Raw genomic sequence first — 18,003 nt, 5'->3', positions numbered from 1 at the left:
ATTTTCCGAGAGGGTATTAGCCTTGATTTCTTTTTGTTGACTGTGTATCCCAGAGATTTCAACAACATTATTACATAAGCCAGATGTTTCAGAAGTATGTGCTTGCTGTCCGCTTGGATCAGGCAGTCATCCAAATAGGGGTATATTTGTATCCCTTGAAGTCTGCAGTAGGCAATTACTGATGCCAGGCATTCCGTGAATACTCTGGGCGCAGTAGATAAGCCAAAGGGCAATGCAGAGAATTGATAATGGGTTGAACCTGCAAGAAATCTGAGGCATCTTCTGCAATTTTGTCTGATTGGGACATGCAGGTATGCCTCCTTGAGGTCCAATGTTACCAGCCAAAACTCCTTGCCCAGCATGGGAAGAAGCTGCTGTAAAGTGAGCATCCTGAATTTTGGTACAAGTAAAAATGTGTTTAGGATGGATAGGTCAAAAATAGGTCTCCAATCTTTTCCCTTCCTTGGTACCAGGAATAGTCTGGAATAAAAACCTTGACCTTGTTCGTGAGTAGGTACCTCTTGAATAGCTTTTATGTCCATGAGATCTGAAATTTGTCTTTGTGCCTCTGTCCTTTGATTGTATGTCAGGTTTGGCATGCCTCTCATTTTTGGAAGGGTGTGAAAATGGAATCTGTAGCCTCTGTTTATAATGTCCAGGATCCATTTGTCTTTTGTGACAATATGCCAATTTTTTGAAAATAATGCCAGTTTTCCGCCTAAGGGTGCTGCCATTTGAGCCTTGCTTGGCATGCAAAGGGGAAAGTCACTGGGCTTGCTTTCTGAATGATTGCGAGTTATCCTCACCACCTCTTTGTGTAGGAGCTTGCCATTGTCTGCCTCTAAACGATCCTTGGGATTGCCCTCTGCCCCTCGGGCGCCTGTATCTACCTCTTTGGGGTCTGTCCGTGGCTGGAAAGAACCAATTTTTGGAAGGCCAGTTTCTACTGAAACGTGGGGGTTGTACCTGTAGAAAATCTTTCACTGTTTGCATTGATTTAGCCTTTTCCTCCATTTTCTTTAATACCTCCTCAGCATTAGCACCAAATAATACATCCTTTTGTAGAGGGGCATCTAGTAACTTAGCTTTGACATGATCTGGTAAGGTTTGTTCCTTGAGCCAGGCATGTCTACGTATGACTGATCCTGTAACAGCAGCTCTACATGAGGCCTCTAGAGCATCAAAACCACATTGCAAGGTATGTTTACCCACTTGTTCTGCACTATGCAACAAATCCTGCAACTCCTTCAAGTCTGGTTATTCAGGTTGTGACATTTTACTTCTCAACTGTGATAACAGAAACTGTTGGTACTTTAGCATATGGAACTGGCAGTTTAATGCCCTCATGGTTAAGGTGGTCGAGGTATAAACCTTTTTTCCCCACCTTTCTAAGGATCTGGAATCTCTCTCGGAAGGTAATGGATTTTTAGCAGTGGAGGCCTTAACTCCCTTGGGGCCCTGTGAGATAGTTTCTGGGTCAGCCGCATGGCTTTTGTATAGAAATTGGTGTGAGTCAGGAACCCGGTAGTACCTGTCAGGCTTGACTGGGGCTGGAGGTAAAGAATCCGGGTTAAGGCAGGCCTCCGAGTGCACATCATCTAGTATGTCCAAGACAAGAGGTATAGCCAGAGGCCTGTGCTGAGGTAGCAAGAGAAAATCCCTAAGCCTTTTCTTGGAATCTGAGTACTCTTGGCCTTCCCAGTGTAAGTGTTCCCTTAAGGTATGCAAGGTTTCCCCAAATGAGTAATCCTCTGGAGGGGATACAGAGGGAATGGACTCCTCTGCATCAGAATCTTCAAAAGGGGAGTAAGAATGTTCCTGTTCATCAGAGAGCTCTGATATAATGGAGGCCTGATCAGAGGAGGGGGATTCTTCCTCCACTCTGGGCCCTTTGTCCAGGGGGTGGGGGTTGAGAACCCCTGATAAGAGTAATTAAATCCTCAGCCATTTTAAGCATCTGTTTTTTTTAGGCATGGGGCCTGGGGATGGGCCCTGTGTAGCTCGTCTCTTAGAATGCATGGCTGCTTTAGACTTAGTGAAAGCCTTGATGGAAAAAGAAGAGGAAGGTCTGAAGACACCTTGAGAGGAGGCAGACCTGTCTACATTCCGAGATTCACCACCAAGAGTGGCTTCGGTATCAGAAGTCGGGGTGTGGGCCGAGGAGACTGCGACCTCGGGCACAGAAGACACAGAAGACACCGCCAATGAAGTGTCGTCGGTAGTCAGGGGCTGCGTAGGCGCCTCGCTGAGAACCGGACCACCTATAGTCGGATTTGGTGTGGTGTCGGTAGAGGCCGCGGACCTCGTGATTCGGTCCTTATCTTTGTGCTTTTTAGACAAAACTGGAGTCGGAGTATCCAACGGCATAATATAGTTAAATTTTTTGCCAAAATAATGCTGGGCGAACTCCGCCCGACGCTTAATGGTGCGTTTGTTGAATGTAGCACAAAAATGACAGACCGAGACATCGTGGTCTGGGCCTAAACAAGGAATACAGAGGGAATGAAAATCCTTATGTGGTATTTGCTTCCCACATGAAATACAATTATTAACTTTGTCTGACAACGGTCTGAGGCAAGAAAAGTTTCCCCAACGGGGTACTTAGCTTTCAAGAAGACTTCAGTTGCAAAATTTTCGTAATTTCAGGAGCTGGCCGACCGGCACTTGCGAACTGCTTCTGCTTCGGGCACCGCACGGCAAGAAAGACTGAAGAAAATGGCGTCGGCTGGTTCTTTTATACCCCTGTCGCACTGACGTCAGGGAAGAAGCGACGACAACCGACGCCGGACCTAGACTTTTGTATTCGGCCGACCGAGGACCTGTCTGACGGCAGGAGAACCAATCTGTTATGACTGCAGCTGTATGCACGATGAACATGCACCTTTCCCTCATCTATGGCCTTAGCGACTGTCTCAAAGAAGTCAACCAGGTTTAGTAGGCATGATCTGCCCTTAACAAAGCCGAACTGGGTCGGGTCAAGTGTTTGGAGGTTCCCAATGTCTTTGTTAAGGAGTTCCATGATGATGCGCTCCACAGCCTTGCAGACCAGGCTATGGGGCGATAGTTACCAGGGTCAGTTGTGGCCCCTCCTTTGTGCAGCAGAATAACCGTTGCTCTGCGCCATTCTATGGGCATGCGGCCTGTGGAGAGGCTGAGGTTGAACAGCGTGTTTAGGCAGGGGGTTAGTTCATTCTGTAGTTCGTGCAAGACACAGCCTGGGACACCATCTGGCCCCACTGATGCCAAAGGGCAAAGGAAAGAACTGAAAATGCAAGGAAGAGACTGAGAAATGTTAAAGTTTCCTGAAAACAGGATGGATGGGGATGTGAAGGTATGCGTTCTTGAAATCCAGGGATCAGAATGGCCTGCAGTGGAAGAGGAAATATTATCTTAAGGGAAAGCATCCAAAAGGAAGGAACCTTGAGATGTGGTGTTCAGCAGGGAAAGATCCAGAATTGAATTCTATGTACCCCTTTCATTCATGGGACTCAAACTATTCTGGAATAAATTCCCTTCCCTACTTGGGTGGGAGGCACGACTTGAATGGTGCCCTGAGCCAAAAGACTGAAGACCCACTGGGGAAATGAGAAAGCTATTCCTATGGAGGCTGAAGAATGCCTGAAAAGGGAGGAAGGGGCTTCCAAACCATGAAATATCCCTGACGGGTAATGGACAAAACACGAGAGTCAGAAGTAATTTGTAGCCAATTTGGAAGTGACAGGCAAAAACAGAGGGACAAGGGAATCTGGCTGAGGGAAGAAGGAAACAAACTGTCAAACAGAACCAGACTTGTACTTTAAAGAAGATTTCTGGGAAGCAGGAGTCTGAGTAGACTTAACAGAAGGCACCATCTAGAACCGTTCTCTCCCTTGGGAGGAGAGAGAGAGATTGCTTATGAACAAAAGAAGACTTGGAGGGATAGTTCCTGGAACAAAAATATGAATCGGGTCTTGCAAGGCTTTGCCCTTGCCATGGAGGGACTTGAAAAGGTCATCATTAGCAGATCCAAAAAGACTTGTTATCCAAAGAAACATTCAAAGTGCGATCCTGGAGTTAGTATTTATAGCTAGGGGGGTATTGGGGGGTGTGGGGTGCATAGCCCCCCCCCCGCTTGTTTCTTTTATATTGTTTTACCACAAACTTCAAAACAATACATTTTAAAAATAGACATGCATAGTTACAACACCAATGACTAACAGTCTCCAGAAGACAATATGTACTCTTAAGTGGGGGGCTGTGTCCCCCACACCCCCAACTATATATACTAACTCCAGGACTGCACTACAGTGGGGAAAAGGGCATATACCTTTTAACTGCCTTACAGTACTCTACACAGTGCCATATATACTAACTGCAGTTCACTGAAACGAGATTCAGTGAAATGAGTTTTCAGCAAAGTGGTCGGGTTGAAATGAAATTCAGTGAAATGAGATTCAACGAAACAAAGTAGACCCATATATATATATATATATATATATATATATATATATATATATATATATATATATATATAAATATATATATATATATACACACACACACAATTTATATCTATACATAGGCAGATAGATATGAATCACATTACAAAAGTTGGATTTAAGGTAACTAGCCCAGTACAATTACTTTAAATTCTGTTTTCATGTAGAATGCAATGAAAAACAGAATTATCTAAGTAAGAGGATTAGAAGAAAATAAGCATTTTTTTTTTTTTTTTTTTGCAGGGGTCAACCCCTCCCTCCCCCCTTACGCCACCCACACTCCCGTTAACTATACCAATTCTGAGACTTCATTGTACTGGAAAAAAGGGAAGTCTCTATCTCAGGTATTCAGTGATCATGGATGATAATAATAGACTTCCACTAACACTGTTCAAACTGCATTTCTTTTCAACAGTGTTAACTGAATGGAATGCATTTGAACAAAGTGCAATTCAACCAAATGGAATCCACGTTTGTGTGTCAGTGTGAGAGACAGAGAGTGTGTGTGTGTGTACATATCTGTAAATATAACCCGAGGGACTGTATTTCATGTTGCAGCATCAACTCACAGCAAAACAGTAGTCATTCCTACACTGCAAACAGTACAGCTCAATGCTGCTTTCATTAACTGATTGAAGGGATTAAAGAAAAACTTTTTTGGCAAACAGAATGCACTTTGACTTTATATACCAACCTACAGGTGATGCTTTAGCCTGAAGAGTGTTCTGCAACTCTGGAGTCAAAATTCCCATAAGCTGTGATATATGTTATGTTAGAAGGCATTCAAAACTCTTCAAAAACAATCTCTGCTAATTTCAGGTCTTAAACTCCATCCTCAGTTTAGTTCTAGCGACTAACAATCACTTTAAATAAAACTTTTAAAAAGAGTTGCAGGTTTACTCTCCAAACTGAATCCAAACAACACTTCACCCATAGCCTCTAAGCTCCTGCCCATTACAGAAAGGGCCACTCTTAGCTCCACTCTATTTTTTTGCTCTTTTTCTTCTGTACTGACAAGTTCTCCCCCTCCCTGCTGGTCATCCTATTGAATCACTCTATTCCGCCTTGGTGAGAGCTCTACAGCTCATTTCATTCCTTGCGAGTCAGGTTCATGTGGAATAAGAGTGGGACCATCGTCCAAACAGAGGAATGGAAGGATGTCCTTCATTTTTGCAAAGGATGTCAGCCAGCAGGACAAGCCCCATCCACCTATAAGAAAGCACTGTGGGTAGTTAACTCTGGTAACTACAAGGGAAATTGTGCTTTGTGCATGTGTTCACAAGTGTGCATATCCCCGCAAAACAGGTGAGCAGGATCTAACCTTTCATTACTTTCTTACCTCATCCAGCTCTTCCAGTACCGGGGCCAATAATTAAACCCTGGTTGCTTGGGCTGTAGCCAAGGCTTCATGCCTCTATGGCACAAAACCAATTACCTCCACTATAACTACTAAACTTTTGCATCTGAATTTCTGCCCTCCCCATGTCACTACATTTTACTTTTTACTTTTCCTTATTTTAACAACCCTTAAGGTTATAGCAGTAAGGGCCAGTGCCCCTTATTTGGCCTTCGTTTACCTTGTTAACCTGGAAGACAGCCTTCTTCAAAAATACACCTGAGACTTGGAAAATTCTCCCTAATGAAATAAGAAATCAATCCACTTTTTTGAACTTTAGAGATACATTACAGACTCAACTTCTCAAAATTTCTTGTAATGAATGCCTCACAGACAATGGCTAAGAAAAGCTGGTTTTCCTGAAATGCATCAGTGTTCTCTCACTTACGGAGTCTCTTTTCCTTAAAAACATCTTATTTTCAAGCCTGGCTCTTTACCATAAAGGGAACCCAGGCAACTGGGATTCAGTTAGGAGTCTCACCATTGGAGTAGCCAGGGAGAGAGTGGGAGGAGTAGAAGTGATGTGGCTCCTTCACTTCTCCTGAGAGGGAGGGGACGGTTGAGTGAACTCTAGTCGCAACAGGCAGGTACGATTTCTCAGGCAGTGACTGGAAAAAATACCTCCTGTGCTTGTTAAAGGTAGAGAGGGACTGCAAGAAAGGAACACCCCTTGAGCAAGCGATGGGATATCCTTCATGCTTAGCCCATTTCACCTCTCTACCCCTGCACTAATGCTATTACATCACTGTACCACACAAATAAGAAACAGTTACTAAAAAGTACAGTTGTGTACACTTACCATAAATGTAGATGTTCGAGTGCATTCACTGTTGCAGTCATCACACCTGGGTTATCTGCCTACAGGTAGCCCTCAGTCGGCCCAAGTACCACAGACTTAGAATTTTTGCGTTGGATGCTCAGTCTCGCTCCAGTACTGACGTCAGGTCGTCAGGGGTATAAAAACAGGCAGCCAACACCACATCATCAGTTTTTCTTGCCCCAAATGTCAGGAGCCCCCCAAATAGGGAGCTAAGTTATTGTGGGGAAAATACCACCAGTAAAAAGTAAATACCAATACCGCTGAAAGGGGTGAGTAATAGCCATAGAGAGGAGAGATAGAGAGAAACAAGGGGGCTGAAGGGAGGGAAACCAGGACTGCAACAGTGAACACACACTAACATCTACATTTATGGTAAGTGTACACAACTGTACTATGTTCTTCATGTTTTCACTGTTGCAGTCATCAAACTTGGGTGGATTCCCAAAGCTAAAGAAGAGTGGAGGCAGTTAAGAAGAGTTAGGGCTGGTTAGTATGCCTTGCGTGACTGATGTTGCAAAACCTGCCCTGGATTTGGAAAAGATAGGTAGGTGGTAATGCTTGGTGAAGGTGAAGGTGTGTACAGAACTCCAGGTAGCAGCTTCCAGGATGTCCCTGGTAGGGACTCCCCTGAGAAATGCTGTAGAGGTAGGAGTTGCCCTAGTGGAATGTGTTCTGGCCCCCTGAGGGGTTGGTTTCCCATGGTGCTTGTAACAGAAATGGATGCAGTGTGTTATCCATTTGGAAACTGTTTTGAAATGGCCTTGCCCTCTGTCCCTGTTGCAAAGCTGACTAGTAACTGGTCAGATTTTCTGAAGGGCTTAGTCCTATCAAGGTAGAATCTGACCTGTCTGTGCATGTCCAAGGAGGGTAGGATCCTTTCCCCTTTATTCTGGGGATTAGAGAAGAGAGTTGGCAAATTGATGGATTGGTTTAGAGCTGCACTGGACACCACTTTAGGCATAAAGGAAGGGTTAGTCCTGAGGGAAACCCTGTCAGCATGGAAAATAATGAAGGGTTCCACAGCCATAAGTGCATGTAGCTCAGACACTCTTCTAGCTGAAGTGATGGCCAGAAGCAAGGCTGTTTTCCAAGAGAGGAATTTTAAAACTGCTGATACTGCAGGTTCAAAGGGGGGAAGCGTGAGCTTTTCCAGTACAAAGTTATGGTCCCACGCAGGAGTGGGTGCTCTCCTAGGTGGTCTAAAGTTGTTTGCCCCTCTCAGGAACGGTTTGATAAGAGGGTGCGAGAAGAGAGGTGGCTCCATGTTGTAATAGGCCAACATGGCTGAGGCATTTATATTAATGGAGGAGAATGACAGGCCTCTATGGAGTAGATATGCTAAGTAATCCAGGATTAGAGGCAGGGAGGGCAGAGTTGGGTCCTCTTCTTTAGATTGAATCCAGGAGCAGTACCTTTTTCTACTTATTAGCATAGGATTTTCTTGTACTGGGTCTTCTGGCTTCAAGAATGATGTCCAGCACCTGTTTGCTTAGAGCTGCTGGGGGAGAATTCAAGGAATAAGCCAGGCTGCAAGATTTAGGGTTTGCAGTTGCAGATGCAAAATCAGTCCCTCCTGCTGAGAGAGAAGGATTGGGTTCTGTTGTAGGTGCCAGGGTGGCACCGGTAACAGGCTGCGCAGGAGTGAGTACCAGTGCTGGTGTGGCCAGTCCAGGGCAATCAGAATTGTCCTTGGTCTGTCCTGTCTTATCTTGAGTAATACTTTTGAGAGAAGGGGCAGGGGGGAAAAGGCATAGATTGAGAGATTTACCCACTGAAAAGAAAGGGCATCCACTTTCCAGGCCCTGCTGTGACGGTTCCTGGTGCAGAATTTGCTGAGCTGGTGGTTGTAGGGGGAGGCAAAGAAATCCACCTCTGGGGTCCCCCATTTCTGAATCAGAAGGTTGAAGGTGCTGGGCTCCAATTGCCACTTGTGTGGGTCTAGGAAGTTTCTGCTTAAGTCGTCTGCCAGTGAGTTTTGTTTGCCTGGCAGGAATTGAGCTTGCAGGTGGACTTGCATGTCCAAGGCCGTGTTCCACAGGGCCATGGCTAACCTGGAGAGTGAGTAGAGTGGGTTCAACCCTGCTTGTTGATGTACCACGTAACTGTGGTGTTGTCTGTTTTTATTAGAAGTTGTCCTGGAAAGAGTAGGGATCTGAAAGCTGTCAGGGCATTCTGCACAGCTCGCATCTCTTTTTGGTTGATGTGCAGATGAATTTGACTTGGGCTCCAGTAGCCCTGTATGTATTTGTCGTCCATGTGTGCTCCCCAGGCATAGCCTGATGCGTCTGTGGTTAGGGTCTGGGTGGCGTGGGGTTGACTAAAGGGCAGGCCCTTGTTGTGGTTGCATGCTTCTGCCCACCAAAGGAACTCTGTCCTTAGACAGGGTATGATAGGAATGACTGTTTCCAGGTCCTGAGAATGTTGGCACCAAAGACTTTTTAAGTACCTGTGAAGTTTCCTCATATGCAGTCTTTCATATTGAATTAGAAGTATACATGAGGCCATGAACCCTAGGGCCTGCAGTATTTTTCTTGCTGATAGCTGGGTTCTGGTGGCCATTTGTTTGAAGTAGGCTGTCAGATAGACTTGTTTTTCTGAAGTGAGGAATGCCACCTGGGATGTTGTGTCCAAGCTTGCTCCCAGGAATACAATCTTTTGACTGGATACCAGTCTTGATTTCTTTTCGATGATGGTGTACCCAAAGGAAGTGAGAACGTTTTTCACAAATGCCAGATGCTGCAACAGCAATTCTTGACTGTTCGCCTGAATCAGGCAGTCATCCAAGTACGGGTAAATTTGGATATTTCTCTGCCTGCAGTAAGCAATGGCTGGAGCCAGGCATTTTGTGAATACTCTGGGTGCAGTGGATAAGCCAAAGGGAAGTGCAGAGAACTGATAATGCATAGATCTGGCTCTGAAACGTAGATACTTCCTGCATGACTCCTTTATAGGGATGTGTAGATAGGCTTCGTTTAAGTCTAGGGTGACTAACCAAGCATCCTTTGCTAGCATAGGTAGAAGGTGTTGTAGGGTAAGCATTTTGAATTTTGGTACCACCAGGAAGGTGTTGAGAATTGAAAGATACAGGATTGGGTGCCGAGAGCCCTCTTTTCTGGGTACCAGGAAGAGTCTGGTATAGAATCCCTGACCTATTCTACTAGAACTGGCTCAATAGCTCTGATGGAGAGCAGGGAAAGAACTTGGCTTTGAGCCTCTGCCCACTGGTTTGGAGGAAGGTCTGGAAACCCTCTTGGGGTTGGCAGTGACTGGAAGTAAAATTTGTACCCCTGGGATACAATGTTGAGGACCCATTGGTCTTGTGTGATGGACATCCAGTTTTTTGCATGAAGGGCAAGTTTTCCCACTAGGGGCACCAGCAATTGGGCAGGGATGGGGAGTGGAGTAGAGAAGTCATTGTGAGTTCTTTCCGTAAGGAGGTGGCTTACCACTCCCTGCTTTGGGGGTGAGGGCACTCCCTTGCTTAAATCTCTGCATACCCTGGGACTGTAGTCTGGGTGGTCTGTTTCCCCTGGGTCTGGCTTGAAATGGCCTGAAGGGGACTGGAAAGGACCACTGTTTGGAAGGGCAATGCCTACTGAATCTAGGGGGTTCCACTTGTAAGAATTCTTTAACAGTCTGCATAGACTTAGCTTTTTCTTCCATCTTTTTAAGAACCTCTTCTGCTTTGGTGCCAAACAAACTGTCCTTGTTCAAAGGAGCATCTAGTAACTTTGATTTGACATGGTCTGGCAAAGTCTGCTCCTTGAGCCAAGCATGTCTTCTCAATACAGAACCAGTGACTGCTGCCCGGCAAGATGCTTCTAGGGTGTCAAAGCCACACTGCAAAGTATGCTTGCTGACTTGGCTTGCAGAGTGCATAAGCTCTTGTAATTCTTTATTTTCTGCACAGTCTGTAAAGCCACTTTTTGTTTAATAAGTTCCATAATATGTTGCTAGTACTTCAGCATGTGAAACTGACAATTCAATGCCCTAACAGCAAGAGTTGCAGATGTATATACCTTCTTACCCCATCTGTCCAAAGCTCTGGAATCCCTGTTCAAAGGGGTGGGATTATTGGCTGTAGTTACCTTGATACCTTTAGGCCCCTGGGAAATGATCTCTGGGTCAGCAGTAAGATTCTTGAAAAGAAATTTGTGAGTGTCAGGTACTCTGTAGTACCGGTCTGGTTTCCTAGGGGCAGGAGGTGAAGTATCAGGAGTAAGACTGGATTCCATAAAAACATCATCAACAACTTCCAGGACAGGGGGTATTGGTAAAGGCCTGTGCTGTGGCAAATCTAAGAATTCTGGAGGGGAGGCAGAGGGAATGGATTCCTCTGCATCTGAATCCTCATAAGCAGATAAGGGCATGTCTTCGTAATCAGATACCTCGAGTCATCGGACTCCTGGTCTGTTGAAGCTACAGGGGACTGTTCTCTTTTCCTCTTAGCAAGGGAAGGCCGACTTGCCCTAATCAGTGTAATAAAGTCTTCTGCCATTCTAAGCATTTGTCGTTGTGGCATGGGAGTAGGTGCATGCGCTTTGGTCGTCAGTTTTCTAGGCACAGCTCGTACTCTAGGCCTAAGAAACTCTGTAGTTTTAGATAAAAAAAGAAGTTGGTTTGAGTCAAGCATCAGTTGAGCGAAGAACTGCCTCAGATGCCGGTGCCTGCACAGCGGCTCCGGACCCATCCAAGGTAGAGACATCCGCAGGTTCCATAGTTGAAGAAGAGTCTCATGGCATACCAGACTCAGAATGGTTCTCAGTAGAGGCCTGTGAATCCAATGAAGTGGGTATCAGGGGCTGGGGAAGCGCCTCACTGAGTACTGGTGAACTGGCGACTAGCTTAATGGAAGTGTCGTCGGCAGCTTTGGACCTATGCGGTCTTGTCTCTGTCTTTATCCTTACATTTTTTCGGAATATTGGTAGTCAGATGGCATCAGTTAGAGCAAGAAAAAAGGATCCCCAATGGGCTACTTAGCTTTAGAGGACTCCAGGATTATTCAATTTGTAAACGAAAATTCAGGTAGCAGCTGACCGGCACTTGCGAACTGCTTCTGCTTTGGGCTCCTCGGCAAGAAAGACTGATGTAAAGGTGTCGGCTGCCTGTTTTTATACCCCTGATGACCTGACATCAGTCCTGGAGCGACAGCATCCGATGCAGAAATACTAAGTCTCTGGTATTTGGGCCGAATGAGGGCTGCCTGTAGGCAGATAACCCAAGTGTGATGACTGCAACAGTGAAACACGAAGAACATCAGTTAACTACAAGGAGGATTCGAAACAAGGGCGTCTTGGAAGTTCTCTTGCCATTTCAATGACCACTGCTAAGCTCATTTGCAGTAATACTTTAAAATAACCTTAACCACACTAGAGACGCCATCAGCAATAACAGCTGCCTTTTAAATAATCTTGAGGGTGCCACCAAGTATTACTACATGGCTTTATAAGTTGCTGGGGCCATCAGAACTGGGTAAGGAAGAGTAGTACAGCATTTATCACCCTCCCAGTGCTGCCATTCTTTTTTCTTGCCAGCCCCCAAGTATATGCATTCAGAACCAAGTCCTCATAAGGTACCAGCTGATTATGTCTTCCTCACGGACTCCCTTATGAGGATTAAATAATCAGCCTTTCCACACCCCCCCCCCAACAAAATGGTAACTGCTCTTTACAAGCTCACTTTTTCCTTACCTAGTGACAGTCCAGTAACTACAAGCCTAGTCTGATAAATGCTGGACAGCAGTTAGATATCTTTCCTTAACGTAGGTAGTCTGATAGAGAATTCAATTAACCTCCAATGCTACTACAGAGTAATACTTATTAAAGATGTTACACTGCAATTTAAAAAGGCTCATAAGGAAGGACATCTGATGAATTAATGTCTCTATGCTTTCACAGAGGAAGACCATGACAGACTAACTTAACTTCATTCTATGATTAAGCTACTATGGAGTTAAATAAGAGAGAAGACATTGCTGTTGATTTCAGCAAGTTAACGGATTTGTCACATGGAACTCAGGCCAAATAAATGAGGAGAATAAAAGGAAAAAAATAAAAATGGTACAGTAGATTCACACTGGATAAAGTCGAGAAGACAGAGGACAGCTGTCAAGAGAATATAATTGGAAGGCAGGAGCTGGTGAGCAGAGCTCCACAGAGGCCAGTGCTTTTGACACATAAGCATGTGAAATCTCAAAAGGAATAAAAAGAAATTTAGTGTGGGAGAACTGGGGATAAAAAAAAAGTAACAGTGACTTAAAGGAAGCTGTAGACTGTGTGCGATGGAATTAATTGCAGTTTAATGCAAGGAAGTGTAAAGCTGTGCACTCTAGTTATATAAATCCAATTAGTGACTGTGTCAAAGGAGGCATTACACTAGGAAACAGCACAGGAAAATACTTTTTGAGTTACTTACAGCTCCAGATCTAAATAATTAATAACACTGTAAAACGGTGACAGGCAAGTCTAACAGGATTTGGGGATGTTTTTCTGAAGGACTGAAAGGGCCAATTCAGAAAACCTAAGTTTTGCTACAAGAGTTAAATAAGTTTCAATGGTAGCTTTTTTATTCACAAAATTACAATGACCTCTGTGCAAAAAGCCTGCACTCACTGCAGGTTGCGCTAATGCAGTCCGAAAACACTAAGGGGTTCAATAATGAAAGTACGTTGGTGTAGCAAAGCAGTATTGTGTACATAATGCAATTATCACCAGCGCACCGTGTCACTGCAGCCAAACAGGCTACATACGACAAATATGATCAAGGGTAACTGTTTGCCATAGAGACGTTTAAAACAGAAAAATAAATACTTGCATCCCAACCTTAGTATGATGTCTGTTAAATATCACATTGTTGGGTAACTGTTTGCCATATAGACGTTTAAAACAGAAAAATAAATACTTGCATCCCAACCTTAGTATGATGTCTGTTAAATATCACATTGTTGGGGGCTACTGCATGTGTGTGTGGGTGAGGGGGTGGGGGCTTCAGCAAGCTGTCTTGTAGTTTAACATGGCATGCTGCGCTCAGTACTTAATTTTTCTGAGCTGGGAAGTCTCACTGAAAACAGACACCATGACAGCTTAGAAAGACTTTCATTGAGTTGTCACAATCCATTTCTGAATCTGGTCCCAGAAGAGTTTATGCCTCCATACAGATCCCATGATAGACCTTAAATACCTTATCCATTTCTGGAAGCCTTCTAAGTAAGGAATATGATAATAACAAGTTTTATTATTATGCGAAGAGATTACAAATTATTATAATTATTTTGGGGGGGTTGGAGATAGCTGCATGGAAGGGGGACTACATTGGGTGTTGATCTGAAAGGGGAACACGATAAACAAAACTGACACTATGAAATGACTAAGTGCTATTTTTATAGAAAGGACATGGGGACATGTGGAATAACTTGTCACAGTAGGAAGTCTGTTGTGGAAACTCAGGACATTTAAATGAATTTAGAACATATGGTTAATCATGGAACGATGGGGTGGTATACATGGGCTACCTGCACATTTGGCTGGACATAATGGGCTAGTAAACTTTTTTGCTGGTGGTGTCTCAATGTTTCTGGTGTACAGTACAGTTCGTACTTGGGTACATGTAGCATGATGAAGCGTGCTACACCATGGAGGCAATCCTGCATGTTGCACCTGTCTCACTTATGCTCCAGTATGTGTGTTTAGGCAGTATTCTCTGTAAAGGGGTTATGGTCAACACACCATTAATAAATGCACTTCTCAATGTACCCTGCATTTTCACTGGGCATCCTGCTGCTGATGCCTAGCACACTGCCTGTTGTCTCTAGGTGCCTTGGGGTCATGGACATTATCCCCCCCCCCGTATAGCTGATTACTGAAGCTGAGGGCATAGTGTTCATAGGATTACAGGAAGTTACTCAGGACCCTTACAAGCCTAGCCAAGTTTTACCCTTATTTTCACGATCAGCACCTATTATCCCTTTCCAAGAGGAGCATAGGTAGAACCCCTGGGGTGATTTTATGGTTACCAAGCCAATCGTCCAGACTCATTTGAAGAGGGCCAATGAGGTGCTTGGCTTGACATGAAGCGGAAGTCTATTCCAAAGGTGTGGTAACCTCTGGGAGACAAATCTGTCCCTTCAGCAGTGTCTATTAATGTCATATACCAGGTTAAGGCCATTAGAGCAAGTAACCTGTGTACCATTTGACTTACGGATATGCAGCACTTCCAATAAAGCAGAGCCAGAGACTGGCTTATATGCAAGGCAGACATCAACTCTGAGTAGTCTGTTGAAACAGAATAAAGTGACAGTGATTGCAGATGATCCTCATAGGATATATGTAGAAGACTTTGAATTTTTCCTTGTCAGGAACCTCTGTGGTCCCTCCAATTACTGCAAGTGCTTGGAAAAGTACATACCAAAAGGGGCACTGTACTCAATTATTGGCCTGATGAGGAAAGAGTACAAAGAGGTTATAACTTCTTTTTTTTCCTGGAAGCAATGCCCTGACTTATGAGATAAGCAATACAAAATATCTTTCTTACCACTGTGCAGATATGTTTATCAAAGGTAAGGTTGCTGTCAACCTTTGTGCCCAGGTCTCTCACCATGGAGTGTGTACTTAGGGTGCTATCATTGATGTGGTAGTTAGCAGGAACATCACTCTCGCAGAAAGGGATAATAATACATTTTTATGCATTGAGTTTAAGGTCATAACCTTGGCATCAGTCATTTGTTAGTAAGATTGTTGTTGACATCATTTGGAGATTCTATGACCGCTCCCAGTTTGCAGTAATCAGCAAACTTGGTCAGCCACAGACCTTTCCTTTTAGCTTGCACTTCTGAGAAATAAATTCCAAACAGTAGAGGTCCCAGAATCACCACTGGTTTTCAGTATGTGGTTTCTCTGTGCCAGCATATAAACTGTGACAGTCATGTGTCTCTACAGATGAATTCCACTTCAGCCATGTGCCCGCAACCAAATGCACACACAGCAAAATATGTCATTGTCTAAAACCATGAACCCTTGCAAAATCTATCAGATTTTAGGGGCAGAGGGTTGGGTATCAGGTTCCTTACAGGCTGACAAGCATGCACCATACAAAGCTTCCAGGATTGGTGGAACTTGTATTGGTTTAGAAGCATCCAGCTCAAGGTCAAAGTAACACTTCTGGGAGTCTGACACCACTTTGTTTTCTCAAGGAGTCTAAAATGACCAGCCCCCCTCACATTACCACTTACTACTGAACATTCATTGGGGTAATTACTTTAATCAGTGAAAAATCAGTAACAGCTGAGACTAAAGAAGAGACAAGTTACTTACTCAAAATGAAATGTTCACTTTTTAGAGTCCTGTGTGGCTGTCCCTAAGATAGTCTTAAAGATGGGCATAAGTTTTATCTCTGTCCTTGTTAGAAAGCTGCAAAAGGTGCACCAACATATTCACTGATGGATGCTCCCGGTCTTAGATGAGCCCTGGTGCTTTTTAATACAAAGCAAGTGTCATTTAGAAACAAGATGACTGCATACCTTGGCAGTACCTCTCTATGGAGATTAATGACTCTTAACTTTATTTAGATTTGATTTGACAACTGCATATAACTATACTGTTTGTAATTTCTAGCTGGTATTAAACCTTCTTACGACCCTTATTTGTTTAGTGATTATTTTTACATTTAAATGCATACAGGTTAGTGTTGTCGCCTCACAGCAAGAGGTCCTCCCGTTCGATTCTCGGCTGGAGAGCCTTCTGTGTGGAGTCTGCATGTCCTCCCCGCGGTCAAGTGATGCTAAAGACATGCAGGTAGGTGCGAGCGTGAATGGGCATGCCATCTTTGAAGGTTGGGCGTCTAGCTGGCAACTCGGCACTGTAAAAACCCACTGCCAATCAAGAGAGGACCGGAGTTCCGCTGCGGTGACCCCTAACCGGGAAAAGCCAAAAGACTTTTACCTACAATATAAGCACTGCAAAACTTTCAATAGACTTCAGTACCAGCATAGCTATTCTTCTAGTGAACCTCTGGAGGAGGAATACGTGGGGCATCTGATGATTACTATGTGGTAGGAGACCTGTGAGTTATGCTATAAGATGGAATAGCGTACAGATGTACAACAAAATATCTGCCCAAGATTTCTTACGCCAGAAGTCCCAATGAGAGAAGTACCTAAAGCTCTCTAAACAGGGTTATAAACTTGCTGTTCTTTCTGCACTCCTCAAGTTGATAGAGGGAAGTTATTTTTTTCTAGGTGATTTCTGGCTCTTCACCTGCCACCACAAGTCCTTCTCCTACGAGACTTAGCATACTCATTTCCTATCTATGGCAATGCAACCATTGACTTAGACTACAGTTGAGTGGATGGAGACCTGCATACAGGCAGGTATGAAGGTTAGCTGGTGCTGTAGCCATTTAGGAACAACTAGCCTTCTGTGGTATAGTTCTTAAAACAGACCATATTGAATAGCATCTCAAGGGAGCTGCAGGGAAAGACAATCTCATCTTGGATTCCCTGCATCAGCACATTGCAGCTGCTTCTCCTGATCTGCTGAGGCTAAACCCCAAACCTTCATTAACTGCAGGAGCTGCAGCACTTCTACTTTTAATCCTAACAACCCTGTGACTGAATTAAGCAATTGTGTCAATACAAGGGACTCCTACATTCATGCCTGAGCATGTGTACCCACAACATACAGAAATAAAAGTGCTGGCTATAGAAACACCAATGTCCAGAGTCCCTGGCTCAACTTTGTCATCTGCAAGCCTCCCCTGGCAAGTAGCACACAGTCAACTGTAGTTCTGTCTATGTGCAGCAATTTGGGTAAGGGTGGAAGAAGCTCAGGAGCAGAGCCATCAGAATGTGTTTATTTTCCTTAGCTAATGTAAAACATAGTACTAAAACTATTTCATGCATTGTTTTTTCAAGCATAATGAAGGCCTAAAAAGACAAAGAAAACAATTGCGATTTCCATGTGCATGTCTCAAAAAAGGCAAAAGGGAAAGTACAGTTTTGTACCTACCATAAATGTAGATGTTCGAGTGTATACACTGCTGCAGTCATTACACTTGGGTTTTCCTGCCGTCAGGCAGTTCCCCAGCCGGCCTGAGTTCCAAAGTCTTGGTCCGGCATCAAATGCTGTCGCCTCCTCCCTGACATCAGTGCGACAGGGGTATATAAGATGCAGCCGACGCCATTTTCTTTAGTTTTTCTTGCCCCAGATGTCAGGTGCCCCTAAATAGGTAGGCAATTTGAATTGCTAATAAAACATACATAAGAAAAGCAAATAACAACTTACAGCTACCAGCAAATACTCCCCATAGGTAGTACG

General features: G+C 44.2%; 1 protein-coding gene across 6 annotated transcripts in view; it reads right to left on the bottom strand.

The window, feature by feature from the left end:
- The window catches only part of MICU1 (mitochondrial calcium uptake 1), a 1,714,640-nt gene that overhangs the window by 780,290 nt on the left and 916,347 nt on the right, over nucleotides 1-18,003 (bottom strand). The gene's annotated exons all lie outside the window — the stretch shown is intronic.

Source organism: Protopterus annectens, chromosome 14.part0 (genome assembly GCF_019279795.1).
Source record: "Protopterus annectens isolate FY-2018-M chromosome 14.part0, PAN1.0, whole genome shotgun sequence".
In the NCBI taxonomy this organism is placed as follows: Eukaryota; Metazoa; Chordata; order Ceratodontiformes; family Protopteridae; genus Protopterus; species Protopterus annectens.
This window is presented reverse-complemented; position numbering and strand designations above follow the sequence as displayed.